At 36.3% G+C, this 22,225-nt stretch overlaps 1 long non-coding RNA gene across 2 annotated transcripts in view; it reads left to right on the top strand.

Annotated features, from left to right (window-relative positions):
- The first annotated feature begins 1,409 nt into the window (after positions 1–1,409).
- Positions 1,410–22,225, top strand: part of LOC144238025 (uncharacterized) — a 31,677-nt gene continuing 10,861 nt past the window's right edge. Inside the window, exons 1-3 of one of the 2 annotated variants that reach the window (XR_013336981.1) lie at positions 1,410–1,594; positions 2,767–2,883; positions 11,758–12,045. This is a non-coding gene — a long non-coding RNA (uncharacterized LOC144238025). Of the gene's footprint in view, positions 1,595–2,766; positions 2,884–11,757; positions 12,046–22,225 lie in introns of those variants that run through there. The other variant, XR_013336980.1, reaches the window with a different exon arrangement.

Raw genomic sequence — 22,225 nt, forward strand, 5'->3', positions numbered from 1 at the left:
AAATTGCTGGCCTGAGTTTTTAGCTTGAGGTACTTTCTTTCCTGGCCATGGCCTCTTATCTTTGTTCTCTATTCTCTTCAGGGCTGGTACTTTCCTATAACCATAGAACATAATATTAGGATGGGGCTGGGGGTTGAGAGCAATTCCTTAAATTGGATATGAAGAATCAGGTCCCAGAGAAGTGATGACTTCTTCAATGTCACACAGCATGCTGCTAGAGAAGCCGATACTAGACACCCGTCTCCAGAATCGCAGGGCCAAAGCTGTCTTGTCTAATGGATAGCTGCTTACATTCAGCAAAAGGTAACTTTGTGCTGAAGCAGCTGCCTCCAAGTGTGCTCAGAAAGTAATGGTGTGCAGCCGTTTTCCAGAGAGAAATGGCAAGGGAAAGAACTCACAATACTGACAGAAGAAATGTCAGGTATACCTTCAATTAGCTTTATTCTTCCATAAGAAAACTGAAATTAACTTCGCATATAACACCAAATTAAGTGATTTGACTTGGAAGCTAGTCATTAACATCTTCTGGGTTTTCCCCCCTTCATAATTGATGGTATTTTCTTTTATTAAATAGTAAAAAATAAATTTTTAAGACAGGTGTTCTAGGTGCTACTTCATCATCCAAAGTTTCTTTGCAGATGATTTGTGAACCAGGTGATAAATAATTGGCTAATTAGAATGTGGAATTTGGAATAAAGACTCTGAAGTGGATTCTATGGTAGGCAGCAACATGTATGAGTAATAATAAGGTGACAGCCCCTGGTTATAAAATCCTGTGCCTCTGTTACTGTTTCTGATTTGCCCTTGAGCTGTCCTGTGGTATGTTACCAGTGATTGTTTTCTTTCATTGACATGTGCATGTGAGAATAGTCTAAAAATATGTGGTATTCCATACAGTGAGACTTCTCTCAACCATAAGAATGATTTTCTGGAGTGTTAATTATATAATTTACTGATTCTTAACCCTAAAGTACTGACCACAAATGGCCATGAGTCCAACTAAAGGTGAGGAAAGGTACCTATCTTTTATTTTGGCCCTGAATACTTTAAGAACCTAATCTATTTCTCATATTATGAAATGTAAAAAAAAAAGAAAAGAAAAGCAGAAAAACGGAAAAAAGAAAAGCAAAGAAGTGAAAGAAAAGAAAGCAACTATGGGCAACTGTGTGGCTCAAGTGGTTAAGTGTCTGACTCTTGATTTTGGCTCAGGTCATGATCTCACTGATGTGGGATTAAACCCTGCATTGGGTGGGCTGTGGAGCCTGTTTGGGATGCCATCATCTCTCCCTTTCCCTCTACCCCTCCCTCATTCATGCTTTCTCTATCTCTCTCTCCAAAGGAAAAAAGAAAGAAAGAAAGAAAGAAAGAAAGAAAGAAAGAAAGAAAGAAAGAAAGAAAGAGAGAAAGAAAGAAAGAAAGAAAGACAAGGAAGCAACTAAAAATTCCCCCAAAGATCTATGTGGCTTTGTTCCCTGTGATTTTACAATGCTACTTCTAAAGTAACCGGAGACTCTCAAGGTCCTTGCCTAAGAAACCAGAGAACTATAAAGAAGATTGAATGAAGCATCCAGATATGAAGGGTTTCACAATTCAGGTGGGGTGCTGAAGAAGTGATAAGACAGCATGGTGGGCTTCAACTGAGATGAGGAAGTTCTTTCCAAAGATTTCATATAATTGGATATCAGTAGACACATGTGTGTCCCTTTTGGTCTTCCTGTGTCTCTGTGCCTAAACAACTGTATGTGTACCCAAGCTTTTGGTTACACCCTTCCTGGAGGAGCCATCTTTAGTTGGAATCAGATCCTTGTCACTGAGCATAACTTACTTTTTAAAAAATGTTTATTTACTTATTTTGTACTCGCGTGAGAGAGGGTGAGTGTGTGCATGAGCAGGAGGGGGCCAGAAAGAAAGGGAGAGAGGGAAAAGGGAGAGAGAGAATCTCAGGCAGGCTCCATGCTGTCAGCATAGAGCGTGACCCAAGGCTCGATCTCATGTACCCTGAGATCATGACCTGAGCCAAAATAAAGTCAGATACTTAGCCAGCTGAGCCACCCAGGTGCCCTGAACATAACCTCTCGAAGTACCTGTAGTAGACAGTGCCTCTTATCCTCCCATCCAGGGCCCATATTTGTCCTCCCAAATGCAGTGGTACAGAGTTCTATTAAACAAATAAATAATGATAAATCCTGTGGGTTAGGTGTGGAAACTGAGATCCTTGGCGAGCGGTCTCAGCCTTTTAAAAGTCTGTCTCCCTCAGGCTCTCTGATTGTGGAGTGTTTTCCTGCTTTGGGTCTTTCTATTTTGTCAAGTACAGTGTTTCTGGTTTTTAGGCACTAGTATTAGGAGGAGAGCAGCTCAGCCCTTGCAAGACACCGAGACACACAGGTGCTGAACCTGTGCAATGGACATTTTATTCTTACTCTGTTGCTGTTCCCAATATCCTTTTATAACCCTCCACTTTACCCCTGAATAGAGAAGCACCAAGTTGCTACTTTCCTGTATTAACGCCAATCCCATTTTTTTAAATGTATGTTTAGTGTTGAGAGAGAGAAAAGAGACAGAGTGTGAGTGGAGGAGGGGCAGAGGGAGACAGACACGGAATCCAAAGCAGGCTCCAGACTCTGAGCTGTCAGCACAGAGCCCAGTGGGAGGCTCAAACTCACAAACTGTGAGATCACCACCTGAGCAGAAGTCAGACGTTTAACCGACTGAGCCACCCAGGCTCCCCAAACCCATATTTGATAATGAATCTGATTTCTATCCTAGGTAATGCACAACCATTTGAGGAATGCCTCTTATCTCTTATCTCACAGTGGTCAAACCACCCTCACCTGTGACCTGTTGTCATGAGAAGCTCAGACATTGAGGCCAGGATCCTCACAGGTAGGCCTAGACAGTCACGTTTCTGGTTGAGGCACACCCTTATTGTGAGATGTGTTCAGTAGATTCTTTGAACATAGCCTCTAACAAAGTTAGACTTTCTCATCCACTTGGGGCTCTCACCTCTCTATCCTGCTCACGGACCATAGTTCTCCAGAATGAGAACTTGACTTGCAATTCCTGTGTGGTAAAAGTATGAATAGCCTCAAGACCACCTTGGTTACTTAAAAAGAAGGTTTTGTTTTGTTTTCTCTTTTTTTAGAACACTAAATGTGTTAAAATTAACAGAACCAAACACATGTGCTTACAAGTCCTCAAATAACAATTTGATACTTTAGAATGTTTTCCAAACAATGAATGGGCTCTCTTTTTTCCTTTAAGAACTTTAATTTTAGTTAGGGATCAATCTTTTTTTTTTTTATTGCACACATTTATTTAACCAAACAGTTTTATACAGAATGCTTAAAGCACATTTCTTCATATTTTATAGAAGGATTTGACATTCATACCATTGCACAACCAAATCTAACTCCTGACTAGATGGATTACTTTTTGTTTGGAGTTTAAAGCTTTAATGACAGGGCACGTGGATGGCTCAGTTGGTTAAGCATCTGACTTTAGCTCAGGCCATGATCTCACATTCAAGACCCATGCCCTCTGTGCTGACAACTTGGAGCCTGGAACCTGCTTGGGATTTTGTGTCTCCCTCTCTCCCCTGCTTGCACTCTGTCTCTCTGTCTCTTTCTCAAAAAACAAACATTAAAAAAATAAAGCCTTAGTGGGAATAATCATTATTAACTTTACTAATAATTACTTACTGAAAAATACATTCCAAAAAATAATGAATTAAAATTAAATTTAATATGGTGGTCTCATATGCGCTAAAGGAGGTGGTGCCTGATTTGAAGGAGGAGTTTATGCCATGTCCATATAACATCCTCTTTGGAATTTCTGTGACTCTGGGGTCAAGAATCATTATTCTGCTGCCTTTTCGCCAGACATCATGCATGCTACCAATCTCCTTTAGTTGTTGGCCAAGTCTTTTAAGATCTATAAAAAAATTATAAAAGTTTTTCTTTCTAGCTTCTGGATAGACTTCCTTTAGTCAGATTTGCACTAAAAACCCAGCTCTACCATGTAAGTGACCTTAGATAAGCATTCAACTCCTTTGTACCTCACTTGCCTCATCTGCGAAATGGGAATGAAAGTCATTCAAACTTACCACATGGGGCTGTGAAGAGTAAGTGAGATGATTCCCATGAGGTACAAGCACAGTGCTCCCTTATAACAACATGTTATTATGCCATTTCTGTTACTAAGTCAAGAAGCAGAAAATACAGCAACAGACAGTGCCACTCCCTCACTTAGCTTTTCCTTGAAGAGAGGAACATCCTGGAATGGCATATACAGAAGGTAATATGAAAGCCCAAATTATTAATATTAGTTAGTTTTTATCCCCCCCCCCCAAGATGTGAAATGCATGTCTCCTGGCAAGAGAGACAACCATTCTTGGGTTTCTTGTGCTCTGACACATCCTGCTAGGTGGAAGATTCTAATGGCTCTTTACCTGGTCCGTTCCCTGGGTTGCATGTGAGGCTGGCAACCTTAAGTCATAAGGTCACATCTCTCACAGACGGTGGGCAGCCTGGCTGAGTTCTCCAAACTCTGTGTCCCTCAGCTGTGTTATAAAGTATACTGCTGTGTGCACCGTATCCATCAGGGTCCATGAGACTTAGGGAGACAAGGGAACCAATAAAAACACATGGTGCTAATGCTACTAGCTGTGTTGTAGTAAAGTCTACTCTTTTTGGCACAGGAAAGTGCTTTCTGTAAACATCCATGGCATAGTAATAAGGTAACTGATTGGCTTGTGAGTAAGGTAAAACCCCAGACCCCATACCTCTCCTTTCCCAAGGTATTATATAAAGAATATGTCTGTACTCAGTACCAACCCATATACTCTGATCCTCATTCTTTTGAGTTTCCTTGTGGAAAGTTTCCATCACAGAAAGATGTTCCAGCACAGGAGTGCCCGAGGGCTATAAATCCAGGTCCTGTCATACATGATCTTGAGAACTGAAGCAGGAGCAGACACTATGTGGCATTTAATGCTACGGAAAAATGATGATGAATGTGGCCATGTCTGTTTCTGCAGATAACTCTTCATAGGTTCTTGTTGCCTGTAGAATAAACTACAAATCCCTTCTAAGAGATATGTAAGTCTCTATGACCTTCCTATTGTTACAAAACCTCATCCTTTAACATTCCCCTGCTCTTTGACTGAGTTACAGATGTATAGAACAATTACATTATTCATCATACATTTATTTATTCAATCCATGTCCACTGATGGCACAGTATATGACAGGCCTTGTGTTAAAAGTGGGGCAAAGCAGAGGACAATCCAGTCACATGGCTCTGTTCTCCCTGGAACAGGCACATTCCTTCTGATTGTTCTGTTATCTGCTCTCCCTTCTCTGATGAAGACTCATGTATATCTTACATGGTTTCTCTTAAGAACCACCTGCTCCCAGAAATCTTCCTTGACCCCGAGTCTTCAGTTTCCTTCCATTGTGCTACTCCATCATTGAAGTCATATCTGTGCCATAGCAACAGTCATCCTTATTTTAGCCAGTTATGTACTTACATGATCTTCTTTCTATACCCGTTAGTTCCATTCAGCATTCCACTCATGTGCAATGTCCTTTGCAATTTTAATGCTGGATCCAGTTTTTACTCACATCTTATCCGTAGGGCCTTGTTCAGCATCTGACATATAGCAAACACTCAATAAATATGTTGTAGAATCAATGAATAACTAATTTAGTATGGCTTCACGCTGACGTTACCCAATAGACAGAGTCATAGATTTATGCAACTGTAGGGCTGAGAGAGTTTTGCAAGAGCATCTCTAACTCCTCAAGTCACTGATAAAACATTTCCAAGTTGAATCACAGAAAGCAACACAAATACCAGATACCCACTGTTTGGAGCTGCTGAAAATCTGTGAGCAGAAATAATAACTGAAGTAAGAGGAGATCCTTAAGTTTAGCAGTTTGTCAAAGTGCTAGTTAATACAACAGGTAGGACCTTTGAGTAAAGATGGTTGTGTTGAAGCCTGTTCTACTTTATTGAGTCAAGCTGCAGAGTCAAGAGCTACAAAACATTTACTCGATGGTGAGCTTGATGATGAATCATGTATTACTCATCTCCCGTCTTATAAACCACATGTTTGAAGATCTCCCATAAATGGCTACCAGGTGGGGTGAGAAGAACTTCTCAGAATCAGGGTAGAATGCCTGAGACATACTCAAATGGGGAGCAAAGTGGTAAATACTATTTCTTTTTAAAAATTTATTTTTATTTTAGAGAGAGAGCATGAGGTAGGGAGAGGGAGAGAGAGAGAGAGAGAGAGAGAGAGAGAGAGAGAGAGAGAAAGAGAATCCCCAGTAGGTTCCACGCTGAGTGTGGAGCCCAACATGGGGCTCCATCCCACAACCCTGGGATCATGAGCTAAGCTGAAAATCAAGAATCGATGCTCAACCAAATGAGACACCCAGGCACCCCAAGAATGGTTTTTATTAGGTGACTGGAAGGGGGTTTGGAGTCTGTGGTCTGCAGGAGAGCTATCTTTGTTGGGGCTGGGAAGTGGGTGGGAAGGAAAGGACTTTGTTCCTCCAGGAGACATGAAAATTTTTTATTGTCTGATGTATGCTCTCTTTTTATTATGTCTTGCTTTTCCTTTTCTTCTGTCCTTGTGTTTCTTCCATGGAAATTGCTGTTTCTCTTTGGCATCAGTTCCATTCTTTAAGATGTAGCCACCTGTGAGTGTTAGGGATCATATGCTTTTAATCTTCTCACAAGTTGCAGTTAGAGTGAGTTAAGTTCCATCAGAGTGGAGTCTGCCTGAGAAAATATCCAACAACTGTGGAATTTGATCAAACTATGATGAAGACAATTGTTGATCTGAGAAGTGACTTTTCTCCCTGACAATTCATGACCAGGCCAATTTGATGTTTGAGGTATGTTCTCAATCTGGTGATTTGCTTCTTTAACTGTGGCTACTCTCCTGAAGCCTTTTAGCCCATCAGCTTACAATCGTTAAAACTTGCCAAAAAAGGAAAAACAAAACATCATGTTTTTAGTCTAATTAAAAAAAAGAACACTCCCTTGATTCATTAAGACTTTGAACAACAGGATCATTACAAAAATACTTTGTAGGATAGAAAGTAAAGTGTTAACAAAGCTTCTAATATTTATAAATGCAACACTGTAATTATAAGTTTACTTAAAGTGCACTCTGTGGCCTAGATATTCTTCCTCTTGGCTACAAAGCTTTGTATGGCTGCTTAAGGGGTAGCTACACCCATAATCTATTTTTTTGCATTCACTGTGTATAGCCTACCTTCTTTCACAAACTTACAAGTAATGCAAATGAAGGTCATTGTTGATAGATATAGTTCATTTCATAGAATTTTTACAAAATATTTTTATTCTGATAAAATATTTGATTCCAGTAAACATAGTGCTTTGTTCATGTACAATTTCATTTCAAATGGTTTTCTTTCTCAGTTTCTTGATTATCTTTCACTTGTTGGTTAGGCCTATCTGTTTATTGATAAAATGCTGGGTAACTACAGGTTCTGAGCTATTCAAGAGAAGAGTGACTTCCAGGTTTGTCTTTCCTTGTCAGGAAGCTATCATAATTTTTCCTCAGAACATGAAGCTAATTGCCCAGTAAGGAAAATATCCTAACTTCTCCATTTCTATATTTCCGACTTCTTTTTAGTGATCATTCGTTTTATCAGAAACTTCTAATTTCCTTTAAATATGCCATTTTAACAGGATTTGGTGCATTCTTAAGTATCTCTACTCCATCTTCTAGCAAACATTTTTTTTTCTGAAGCTATGTCAAAATCTATAATGAAGTTTGATATAATTTTAAATATTTGATGGATTTTTAATTTTTAATTTTTCAACAGTTTATACATTATGTAGTAAAATATTCAAAGCATATAAAGGATATATGGATATACATGGAAAGTAAAGCTTTCCTCATCCTTGCCCCTCCATTCCCCATTTCCACTTTTCCTTTCTGTGGACAACCATGATTACTCATTTCTTGTGTAAACTTTCAGACAAACATACATGTATACATGCAGATTATTTACACTCACTCCTCTCCCTTTACACAAATAGTGGTGTAATACACCCTGTTCTCTATCTGATTTTCTGCACATATTTGTAGATCTCAGAAAATGTTCCAAATCAGTTTATATAGAAGTACTATCTTATTTTTATAGCTGCATTTTATTCCATAGAAAATCATAATTTATCCACCTAATTTCCTGCTGATGAGCATTTAGGCTGTTTCTAATATTTTGCTATTGTCCTCCATTCTGCAATGACTATCTTTGTTCATACGTCTTTGTGCACTCATGTGAAATTACTTCTATAATAATGTTTCATATTCAAATTGTTTGGTCAAGGGAATATAAGCACACTTCAGTTTTGATAGGTGTTGCCAAATTGCCCTCCAAAGATGTTTCCTGATTTACACCCACAGTAACATGATCTGAGAATATGGATTTCTTTTTAAATTGTGCACCGTCTAGAGAGAAGTAAACTGCTCAATATTTGCCACTATGTCTTGCAATCAGCACTGAATGAATCTACCAGACACTAAATATAATTAAGAGCCCATTACAGTTACTACTGAAATTAGTCAGTGTAATGCTTCTTCTCACCTTCTCCAGCTGATTAAATGTATACTTAATATCCATGCCTCAACTTGCAATCTTGGAAGTGTTTAGTGGCTGCACACAGAGCATTTGACAGCTACGCTCATTGACAGGAGAGAGAGTGTTCTATGTCTTTAGACAAATAAAGGTCAGTGTCTTAAGTCTGATGCTGTTTTGTTAGGCAAGTATTTAAACTGTGATCTTATATCTCAAAATTCAGTACAATATTAAACATGATGGTGAGTTCAGCAGGTGTTTGCTATTCCTGCCTAAAACTGTCTACACTTTTGATGTTGGCTCATAATCAGATCATTTAGACGCAGCCTGAAACAATTCTGTCTGCTTTTAACATGTCAATAAGAAATAAAAATGGTTTCAACTTCTGATTTTAGAACTAGGAATGTTAGTTGTTTTATTATTATTATTATTAATGGAGTAAATATTTTATAGTGAATTCTGTATAATTATTTTTCACCTATTTGGAAATTCTCAGTTTATACCACATGATTCTTTTTTTTCTCTTTGGTGTATTACAACCAAGCCCACCATTTTCTCTGAGCACTGAGATGAATTCTCCTATCTTGCTTTGTCAATTTGGTCAATGGTTTCCCCCTCTCTGGACATCAGTTTGCCATCTACATTTGTAGTCAGTGTTTTCTTGATAGATTGTAGCAGCTTATAACACAAAAACCTGAGGGTGAGAATCAAGATTTTTCAATTATGTAAAGGTAACAACATGTAAGGAATTCATTATGCTATATCCTCATTAATATAAATCTTTAACAGTCTTCTAAAACAAGAAGTTGAAGTCAGTTTTTATTTTTTTATTGACATATTAGAAATAGTATTGTCGGTGAAATTCCTATGTTTCTTTTTTCCTTCCAAGATATTATTTAAATTCAAGTTAGTTAGCATATAATGTAGAATTGGGAAACTTCTATGTTGCTGTGTCAAGTGGCCTTTAATGAGTAGAAATGATTCATAACATCCTATAAAACGGCATGATAATTCTTCTTCTTTTTTTTCCTATTCTTTATAACCTAGTTCCCTTTTCACCATTTCTTCTCTTACGTTTATATTTTAATAGGTTCCCCCTAATTTCATAAACACTCTTGCCAGCACAATGAAGTTGATCATCTCCCAAGCTGAACTTATCTCACCCCAAAACAGCTCCCTCTCCAGAGTTTCTTGCATCAGTGAGTAGTGTCAACACACATCCAGTGGTGCCTGGTAACACTTTTTTCTCCCTCCTCTGCCTTTCCTGCCCACTCCATCAGTCACCATATATTGTTGTCCTACATTCTAAATATCTCCCAAATCTATCCACTTCTCTCCATATTTACTGTACTTCCCTAGTCTTACTGGACATAGCCTCCTAAATATTATCCCCATATTTATTCTTGTTCATTTTTAGTTACTTTTCTACAGAAAGAATATATAAAGCAAAAGTTCATAAGGCATTGGACATCAGGCCATCAGGCAAAAAAAGAGACAATTGAAACATAGGAAACAAATAAGATGAATCCCAAAATGACCTAGCTTATTGTGTGGAGAATGTTTCCAGGCTATGATGCAGGGAAGAGAAGCCTCACCTGAGCCTAATAGACTCTTTGAGTTAAATAAAGGGGATCTAGGACCATAGGAAGATTGAGGGGGTTGGATTTCATAGGACTGAGTGTCAGAGAAGAGAAATGCAGAGAAAGAGAGTTCTGGAAAGCTACTTCATGTCCCCCAAAAGTATCTAGTTGAAAAGTGATCAGTGCATGTCCATGAGGAAGCTACCCATGCGGTGTGAAGATCTAGTCAAAAGGATGCAAATGAAAAATACACAGAGCTCAGTTAGGATCTGCAATGATGCTCATTCTCAGAAGTCAGAGTGGAAAACCTCATAATTTATGGTTCATTGAGTATTCAGAAGGGTATTGTCTAAGTAGTGAGGAAAATTCTCCCTAGACATAATGCTCACTGGTTCTGCCTAACAATACTTAAAAGCAAGACCCAAGGGAATCAAATATTTCTAATTTGACCACATCCCAGAAAAAAGCAAACAAACAAGAAAATGTATTAAATTATAGAAAAGTTCTGCAGCCAATAAGGTAAGAATCACAATGTCTGGTATCCAATCAAACATTACAAGGCATTAAGAAAAACAAAACAAAACAAACAGTATAGTATAAAATATAGTGAATACAAAAATCAAAACTGACTCAGAATTAACACAGATGATAGAATTAGTAGACAAAGATATTAAAATGATTATAAATCTATTTAATATGATCAGAAAGTAGAAAATGGATATATTAAATAAAGGTATAGGCAATACTTTTGAATTTTTTAAATGTTTATTCTTTTGAGGGAGAGAGAAAGACAGAGCGGGGTAGGGAGTACAGGAGGAACAGAAAGGGAAGAAGACACAGAATCTGAAGCAAGCTCCAGGCTCTGAGCTGTCAGCAAATAGCCTGATGCAGGGCTTGAACTCATAGACCTCGAGACCATGACCTGCAACTAAAGTTGGATGCTTAACTGACTGAGCCACCCAGATGCCCAAAAAATATTTTTTAAAAGAACCAAAGCAAACTTCTAGAGAAGTAGCCTGCAATGTCTCAGATGAAAATACACAGGATATGGCTAGCAGCAGATTAGACATTGCATAATAAAAGATTAGTGAGCATGGAAACAAAGCAGTAGAAACTATTTAAAATGAAAAAGGGAAAACAGTGAAATTTAAAAAATGAGACCATTAGTGAACTCTGGGACAATTTTAGTAGGTCTACTATTGTGTAATTAATTGGTGTAGCACAGAAAAGTTGTTTGTAGAAATAATGGCCAAAATATTTCCAAACTTGAAAAATATAAGCAAATGGATCCAAACAACTTTAAAAAACAAAACAAAACAAAACAAAAACATAGGGGTGCCTGGGCTTCTCAGGCTTTTTAGAGCATTGCAATGATTCTAGAGGGACTAAAGACATTGGACCTGAGTTTTATTAATAATAATTCCTCAAACTTTTATCACAGAGATCGTTGGTCTGGCTTTGGTTGCTGCCCTTCCTGTGTCATAGTTTTTAATATTCTTTCAATTCTAAGAGTGTATTGAAAAATCTTTTTCAATTAATTTCCTTGTTTTTTGCTGTAGCTATCCAGAGTCAGTTTCTGTTGCATGTGATCAAAAGAACCGTCACTAACAGAGCCTGCATGTTGGACTTCAGTGGAAAGAAACATTCCGTATTTGCAGCATAAGAATGTGAATTTTACCCTCTCCCCCAGAATATCGCAAATGAAATATTTTCTTAAAAGCTCATACAAGTCCACTGGTGACTGAAAAATTCCTCTCTAGCATGATCTTCCCCTTCATCTTCCAGGCTCCTATCCAACTTCTTACTTGATTTCTCCATTTGAATATCTAATAAACATCTCAAACTTACTTTGCACAAAACAAAACCTAATCATCTGCAGTAAATGAGATGGGCTTTCATGTAGTTGTTCAGATAAAACTCTAGAAATCATCCCTGATTTCTCTCTTTCCTTTCCCAAATCCAATTGCTCAGTAAGTTCTGTCAGTTTTACCTTAAAAATATAGCCAGAATCCAACCACTCACCATCTGAACAACTTTATCCTCCTTGAAGCCACCCTTCTTTCTCCCTTGGAAAACTGCAAATAGCGTCCTAATTATACTTCATGCTTCTACTCTAGCTTTGCCACAGGGCAGCCAGAATAATTATTTTAATGTAAACCAGATCATGTTACTTTCATACTCAAAACCTGTCAGTAGATTCTCATCACAACAAAAATAAAATTCAAACACCTGTCATGACAATAGGCCCTATGTGATCTGTCCCTTGATTGAAACTCTTACTTCAGTTTTGTCCACTGTCTCCTTGCACATCTTGTCCAGTCATGCTGGTCACCTTGTTATATCTACAACTGGAGAAGAGGTCTCAGAGGACAGGGATTTCTTCTGTTTTACTCACTGTTGTATTTCCAGAGCCTAGAATAATGCCTGACACAGAGTAGATGTCAATTAATAGTTCTTAAATAAATGAGTAAAATTTTAAAATACTGAATCAAAAAGGAAACAAAGAAAAAGGGACAAAAGAGGAAGAAATCGATGGAATGAATAAAAATAATGAGAAGGTAGATAAAATTTAACCATATCTATAATTACATTAAAACATAATGGCCTCCAATTAAAAGGCAGAAATTGTTGGATAGAGAAACAAAACAAAACAAAAAACAAAAAATAAGAATCACTACATACTGCAAGCAAGAAATGCAGTTTAACTATAAAGACACAATTATGTTAAAAGTAATAGTATGGAAAAATATATATCACACTAACAGTAATCATAAGAAAGTTTAAATGGCTATATTAATATCAGGGAAAGCACTTTTAGAGTAAAGGATATTAGCAGTGATAGAGAAAGTCAATTCATTTTATTATTTTTTTAATATTTTTATTTATTTCTAGGAGAGAGAGAGAGAGACAGTGTGAGCAGGGGAGGGTCAGAGAGAGAGGGAGACACAGACTCTGAAACAGGCTCCAGGCTCTGAGCTGGCTGTCAGCACAGAGCCCGACGCCGGGCCCAAACCCACGAACCGGAGATCATGACCTAATTGAAAGTCAGACGCTTAACCGACTAAGCCACCCAAGCGCCCCAGGTCATTTCATTTTAGAACACACTCATTGTAAGTGTTAGTTCATTTAATAACAGAACTTCAAATTATAGGAAAAACACTGATAGAATTGCAAAGATAAATAGACAAATCTTATGAATAGATAAAGAAGATTTGGTGTATATATATATATAATGGAGTATTACTTGGCAATCAAAAAGAATGAAATCTTGCCATTTGCAACAATGTGGGTGGAACTAGAGTGTGTTACACTAATCCAATTAGTCAATCAGAGAAAGTCAAATTTCATATGACTTCACTCATATGTGGAATTTAAGATACAAAACAGATGAACATAATGGAAAGGAAGCAGATATAAAAACAGGGAAAGGGACAAAATATAAGAGACTCTTAAATATAGAGAGCAAACTGAGAGTTGCTGGAGGGATTGTGGGTAGGGGGATTGGGCTAAATGGTCATGGGGCATAAAGAAGGACACTGGTTGGTATGAGCACTGGATGTTATATGTAGAGGATGAATCACTGAATTCCACTCCTGAAATCATTATTGCACTATATGATAGCTAACTTGAATATAAATTTTAAAAATATATATTAAAAATAGACAAATTTTGAAGAGTGTCCATAATCAGAACCATACATATATAGTCAATGAAGTTTTGATAAGATTGCAAAGGCACAACAGTGAAAAAAAGAAGTCTTTCCAACTAATTTTACTGGAACAATTGGACAAACACATGTGCCAAAATGAACAAGTTCACATCTTACATCACATACAAAAATCAACATTAAACGATCATATAACCTAAATATAAAACATAAAAATATGAAAATTCTATAAGAAGACTATTATATTCATAGAAGAAAATCTTTGTGATGTTTGGTCAGGCAAAAATTTCTTACATATGACATCAAAAATGCAATCCATACAAGAAAGTAGTTTGAAAAATTAGATTTTATAAGCTTAAAAATTCTGCTTTTTAATGTTTATTTATTTTTGAGAGGCAGAGAGGGAGAGAGAGAGAGTGCAAGTAGACAAAAGGAAGAGAGAAGGTTACCCAGAATCTAAGCTGTCTGCACAGAGCCCAATGTGGGGCTCGAACTCACAAACTGTGAAATTATGATTTGAGCCAAAGTTGGATGCTTAACCAACTGAGCCACTCAGGCACCCCATGAGAGCCCTACTCTTTAAAAGAACTGCAAAGAGATTGCAAAGACAGCCATTGATATGGAAAAAAATATTTGTAAATCACAAATCAGCTAAGGAACTTATATTTGGAATATATAAAGAAGCTTCAAGACTCAATGATAAGAGGTTAAAGAGCCAAAAACAAAATGTAGAAAACTTGTGAATAAACATTTCACTAAAGGAGATATATGGGTGATAGATTAGCTCATGGAAATATGCTGAACATAGGGAAATGAAAATTAAAACCACAATGACATTTCACAACACACTGATTAGCATGTCCACAATTAAAGAGACTTATGATACCAATGTTGACAAATATGTGGAGCAACTGGAGCTCTCAATTCTGCTGATGGGAATGAAGGTGCATATGACACCTTTGGAAAAAATCTGTCAGTTTCTTAAGAAGTTAAAGATACACTTACTATATATGATTCAACCACTCTGCTTATAGAAATGAAAATATATGTCTTACAGATATTTATACACAAATGTTCCTAGAGCTTTATTTGTAACAATCTCAAACTAGAAACAACTGTAATGTTCCACAGGTTAATGAGTAAATAAACTCTAGAATCTCCATACAATCAAATACTGGTAAGCAATAAAAAATAAATGATCAATATTTGTAAGAACATGGATAAATCTCAATATAATTATGCTGAATTATTTATGTTGGACGGAATAGACCTTAAAACAAAGACTATAACAGAAGACAAGGAAAGACACTATATAATAATAAAGGGTACAATCCAAACAGAAGATATAACAATTGTAAATATGTATGCACTCAATATAGAAGCATCCAAATACATAAAACAGTTAACAACAAGCAAAAGGAACTAATCTATAATGATACAATAGGGGACTTTAACACCCAACTTATATCCATGGGCAGGTCATCCAAACAAAATCAAGAAGGAAACAGTGGCTTTGAATGACACACTGGACCAGATGCATTTAACATATATTCAGAACATTCCGCCCGAAAACAGAAGAATACACATTCTTTCCAAGTGCACATGGAACATTCTCTAAAATAGATTAGGTATCAATCTCAATAAATTCAAAAAGATCAAAGTCATACCATGCATTTTTTCTCATGGCAAGGCTATGAAAGTAGAAATCAACCACAAATAAAAATCAGGAAAAAGCACAAATTCCTGGACGTTAAATAACTTCTACTAAACAATGAATGAGTCAACCAAGAAATCAAAGAAGAAATTAAAAAAGTACATGAAAATGAAAAGAGAACACAATGATCCAAAATCTTTAGGATGCAGCACAAGCTGTTCTTTTGTTTATCTGTTTTTGAGAGAGACAGAGCATGAGCATGAGCAGAGGAGAGGCAGAGAGAGAGGAAGACACAGAATCCAAAACTGACTTCAGGCTCTGAACTGTCAGCACAGAACCCAACGCAGGCCTCAGACTCATGAACTGCGTGATCATGACCTGAGCCAAAGTCAGGTGCTCAACCGACTGAGCCACCCAGGTACCCCAGCACAAACTGTTCTAAGAGGGAAGTTTATACCAATATAGGTCTACCTCAAGAAACAAGAAAAGTTGCAAATAAACAAACTAATTTTACATCTAAAGAAGCTAGAAAAAGAACAAACAAAATCCCAAACCAGCAGAAGGAATAAAATAATAAAGATTAGAGCAGAAGCAAATAATACAGAAACTTCAAAAATAAAAGGACAAAACAAAACCAAAAACCAAAGAACAAAAAAAGAAACAAACAAAAACTCAATAGAACAGATTAATGAAAACAGGAGCTGGTTATTTGAGAAGATCAGTAAAACTTATAAATCTCTAGCCAGACTCATTTAAAAAAAAAAGAAAGAAAAAGAAAAAGAGGAATCAAATAAACAAAGTCACAAATGAGAGGAGAAATAACAACCAACACCACAGAAATACAATTATAAGAGAATATTATAAAAAAATTATAAGCCAACAAATTGGACAACTTGGAAGAAATGGATAAATTCCTAGAAAGAAATAATCAACCAAAACTAAAAGAGGAAGAAATAGAAAATTTTAGCAGACTTATTAGCAATGAAACCAAATTAGTACCAAAAACTCCCAACAAACAAAAGTCCAGGACTAGACATCTTCAAAGGCAAATTCTACCAAACATTTAAATAGGAGTTAATAGTTAGTCTCAAACTATTCTAAAAAATAGAAAGGGAAGAAAAACTTCCAAATTAATTCTCTGAGAACAGCATTACATTGATACCAAAACAAAATAAAGACACCACACATACAAAAAAAGAGAACTACAGGCCAATATTTCTGATGAACATATATACAAAAATCCTCAACAAAATACTAGCAAACCAAATCCAACAATACATTAAGAAAACTCACTCACCATGATCAAGTGGGATTTATTCCTGAGCTGTAAGGCTGATTCGATATTTGCAAATAATCAAGGTGATACATGACATCAGTAAGGGAAAGGATAAAAGCCATATGATCATTTCCAAAGATGTAGAAAAAGCATCTGACAGAGTACAACATTCATTCATGACCCTCAACAAAGTAGGTTTATATGGAGCATACCTCAACATAATAAAGACCCAGAAAATATCATACTAAGAATCAAGACAAGGTTGTTCATTCCCATCACTTTTATTCAACGTAATACTAGAAGTCCTGGCCACAGGAATCAAACAACAAAAAGAAACAAAAGGCATCCAAATTAATAAAAAGAAATAAAAATTTCACTACTTGCAGACAACATGATACTATATATATATATGTATATATATATATATATATATATCCCTAAATATATAGATAGATAGACAGATATCCCTAAAGACTCCACCAAAAATCTACTAAAACTGATAAATGAATTCAGTAAAGTCTGGGATATAAAATCAATATACAGAAATCTGTTGTAGTTTTACACTCTAATAATGTAGCAGCAGAAAGAGAAATTAAGAAAGCAATCCCATTTACAATTGCACCAAAAAGTAATATGTAGGAATAAACTTAGTCAAAAGGTGAAAGACCTGTACTCTGAAAACCATGGAACATTGATAAAAGAAATAGAAGATGACACACAGTAATGGGAAGACATTCCATACTCATAGATTGGAAAAACAAATAGTGTTAAATGTCTATAGTATCCAAAGCAATCTGCAGATCTAATGTAATCCCTACCAAAATATCAACATCATTTTCACAGAACTGGAACAAACAATCCTGATATTCGTATGGAACCACAGAAGATCCCAAATAGCTAAAGCAACTTTGACAAAGTAAAGCAAAGCTGGAGGCATCACAATCCCAAACTTCAAGTTATATTATAAAGCTATAGTAATCAAAACAGTATGTTACTGGCACAAAAAAATAGACACCTAAGTCAATAGAACAGAATAGAAAACCCAGAAATAAACTCACAATTATAGGGTCAATTGATCTTCAACGAATCAAGAAAGAATATCCAATGGGGAAAAGATGGTCTCTTCAACAAATGGTGCTGGGAAAACTGGACAGCTACATGCAAAAAAAAAAAAAAAAAAAAAAAAAAAAGAAAGAAACTGGACCACTTTATTACACCATACACAGAAATAAATTCAAAATGAATTAAAGACACAAATATAAAACCTGAAATCATAAAAATCCTAGAAAAGAGCAAAATTATTTAAAGCAAAAATAAACTATTTGGACTACATCAAAATAGTCAAAGGAAACAATCAAAACTGAATGGGAGAAGATATTTACAAATGACATATATATTAAAGGGCTATATCAAAAATATACAAAGAACTAATACAACTCAACACCCAAAGAAACAAATAATTCAATTAAAAATGGTCAGAAGACATGAATAAACATTTCTCCAAAGACATTCAGATGGCCAATGGACACATGAAAAGATGCTCATCATCTTTTCATCACAGAAATCACTCATCATCACTCATCATCACAGAAATCCAAATCAATAGCATAATGAGATATCACCTTACACCTGTCAGAATGAGTAAAATAAAAAAAACATAAGAAATAAGTATTGTAGAGGATGTAGAGAAAAAGGAACTGTTAGTGGGAATGCAAACTGGTGCAGCCACTGTAGAAAACAGTAAGGAGATTCCTCAAAAAGTTAAGAATAGAACTACCCTGTGATCCAATAATCACACTACTGGGTATTTACCCAAAACATACAAAAAACACTGGCACACCTGGGTGGCTCAGTTGGTTAAGTGTCCCACTTCAACTCAGGTCATGATCTCATGGTTCATGAGTCTGAGCCCACACTGGACTCCATGCTGTCAGCTCAGAGCCCACTTTGGATCCATGGTCTCTCTCTCTCTCTCTCTCTCTCTCTCAAAAAGAAATAAACATTAAAAAAATACAAAACACCAATTCAAAGGGACACATACGCCCCAATGCTTATTACAGCATTATTTACAATAGCTAAATTATGGAAGCAACCCAAGTATCCATTGCTAAATGAATGGATAAAGAAGAAATGATATCTATGTATATCTATATCTATATCTATATATCTATATCTATGTCTATGTCTATGTCTATATAATAATATGTCTATATTATTCAGTCACAAAAAGAATGGAATTTTACCATTCACAACCATGTGGATGGAGAGAGAGCTAGGGAATATTACCCTATGTGAAATAAGTCAGTCAGAGAAAGACAAATACCATATGATTTAAATCATATCTGGAATTTAAGAAACAAAACAAATGTGCATAGGAAAAAAGAGAGAGAAACAAACCAATAAGTAGATTCTGAGCTATGGAGAACAAAATGATGGTTACCAGGGGGTGGGTGGAGGATGTGTGAAAGTGTTGAAGAAAATTAAGGGTACATTTAGCATTATGAGCACTGAGTAATGTATGGAATTGTTGAATCACTGTATACACCTGAATAAATATCACACTGTATATTAACTACACTGGAATTAAAACTTTTTAAAAATTTAGGGGCGCCTGGGTGACTTAGTCGGTTAAGCGTCCGACTTTCGCTTAGGTCATGATCTCGCGGTTCGTGGGTTCGAGCCCCGCGTCGGGCTCTGTGCTGTCTGCCAGCTCAGAGCCTGGAGCCTGTTTCAGTCTGTGACTCCCTCTCTCTCTGACCCTCCCCTGCTCATGCTGTCTCTCTCTCTCTCCTAGAAATAAATAAAACATTAAAAAATTAAAAAAAAAACTTTTTAAAAATTTAATTAAAAAACCAAACTGTTACTTGCTAAGTAAAACAAACACTAAGGCATTAGAGACAGAAGAAATCTAAGAGTCCTTACCTTCTAGTAGTTGAGGTCTTCTCACTTTACTTCATAATATGGATCTTATTTATTCATTTAGAGTGAGTATGAGCAGAGCAGGGGCAGAGAGGGAGGGAGAGAGGAAACAATCTTAAGCAGGCACCATGCTCAGCCTGGAGCCCAATGTGGGGCTCAGTCTCACCACCCTGAGATAATGACCTGAGCTGAAATTAAGAGTTGGAGGCTTAACCAACTGAGCCACCTAGGTGCTCCCATAAATTGTTATATATTAAAATTCATACAAATTCTGATTTTGTGTTTCTCAAAATCAACTGGAAAATATATTGTTAGTCATCAAGGGTATATTTCAGATGTCATTATGGATTCAAATCCAATATTTCTAATAATGAGTTTCTCCGAGAAATAGAAAAAAAAATTATTCTGAGTGAAAAAAGCTTGATGGAGAAATTCATGATATGTAATTGTATTTATATAAAATTCTAGAAAGTATGAGCGAATCTATAGTGAAATAAAGCAGATCACTGTTTGCCTGGGGATTGGAATGCTGTTGGAAGAGGGAAGGAACAGGAAGAAAGGATGACAAAGGGCCATGAGGAATTTATCTGGGCCATGGATATGTTCATTATCTTGATTGTGGTGATGATGGGTATCACATAAATCAAAACTTATCAAATTGTGCACTTTAATTATGTGCAGTTTATTATATGTCAGTTATAGCTCAATATATATTCCCCCCCTCAAAGAAAATAGTATTTGACTGATTTGAGTGTTTCATATGCTACCATTTGACCTATGGAATACAAATCTTTTTATTTTTTTAAAGCTGTGTGTCTTTAACTACAATGCAGTTATATATTCAAGATCTTAGGAATTCCATAATAATTTTTTTTAGGTGAAGAAACTAGACTGAATGTGTAAGCTGATGTGCTCCAAATTATATAAGAATGCAGGGTGTCTAAACTAGACCACAAAATGAAAGTTTGGGTTTTGTGTCACCCATAAAGCTAAGTCACAGTGACATTTTAATAAACGGTCAAAATAGTGCATTCATGTGGTCTGAAACTTTACTGGGTAATAGTAAATCTGCTGGTTGAAAAATTTAAACAATTTTCAAATCATTATTGAGTATAGCACAAAATAACTAATAGTTTCATCTGACCATAAATCTCAATCAAAATATTGTGGTTTGTACTATAGCCATATTGATGGCTTTAAATGGAATGCATTTAATATGGTTAGTATTTGCTTCTGTGTAAATTAGAAAAAGGCACATGTTCCTCAGGATTCTTTACCTTCCACTCACAGAAAATTGTCATAATATGCTGTTTTTGGTTGCTTAAGATCAAAAGACTTTAATTCCATCTGCTGGAGAATGGTCCTAATAAATACAACGACTTTTCCAATGTGAGTGGCACCCTACAGGGTTTTGCAACGACTGAGGCCCAGATGTACATTTATCGGAAAAGAGAATTTACCACTACGTTATTAGAAGTATAACTGTTCTAATTTCAAACAAGATGTTTAAGTATTATTAACTTTGAAATTTTAATCTTGCTCAACTGGTAAACAGAAGTGGACTCTCACACAGAGGTGTGTAAGTAACTTTTAAATTCATTTTATTGACATTGGGAACTTTTGGACATTTGGGAGTTAGGGACAAGTCTTATGTTCATTTTTAGGAAAAAGTGCTGTGTCTTTTATAAGTTGAGTATGTAAATAAGGAGGCTCGATTATATTTTAGAAGAAATTTTTTGCAGTAACACTCTTTCTAGTTTAAGATGACTAAGGATGAGGTAATCGTGGCTCAGCAACATGTTTCAGTTAAGACAGCACTCAAGAGAATTTCATTTGCTTTCCAGCCCCACAGTTGGGCCAAGAAAAGTAATTACAGTGATTAATAATAATATTTGATTTTCAAGTCCCCGAGCCCACTCCTCAGAGCTGGTATTATCTGGGGGGCAGAGAAACAAATTGCAGGAAGGAAATGAGAAGTATGTCCTACCATTTGAATTCTTGAGCATTACATAGTCCCAACGCTGCCATTGCACACCCAGCTTGTGTCACCCCATGAATTTTTATACAGGATTTTTAGCATCTTGTTTTCCTGGTCACCCTAGAACTGAGGGCAGAGCAGAGGTGATGTTTTCACTCTTTGGGGAGGGATTTTTAATTAATGCCTCTTTAAGGAGCCCCTCCTCCTGTTTGAAAGTGCTGTTAGGAAATTTGCAAGTGGTGATGGAGAACAGATTTAAAAGAATCAGGGCCCCTGCTTTGAAAATCAAAAAATGAAACACAACAAAAATAACACATTTTTTTGTCCTTAAAAGGCTCTCATGTTCTCATCTCTGACAGGATTCTGATGGCCAGCACAAGGACACTTCTAAGATACCCAAGCTTTAATATAAACAAATAAATGAAAAGAGAGAGAGAGAGAAAAGAAAACAAACAAACAACAACAACAAAAAAACCTGCCCAGGGCAGGGCTGGGTTGCAAGACTCCAGTAGCCTTCAGCTCAGCCACTACCA

Source organism: Crocuta crocuta, unplaced genomic scaffold (genome assembly GCF_008692635.1).
Source record: "Crocuta crocuta isolate KB4526 unplaced genomic scaffold, BGI_CrCroc_1.0 scaffold457, whole genome shotgun sequence".
Taxonomy (NCBI): Eukaryota; Metazoa; Chordata; class Mammalia; order Carnivora; family Hyaenidae; genus Crocuta; species Crocuta crocuta.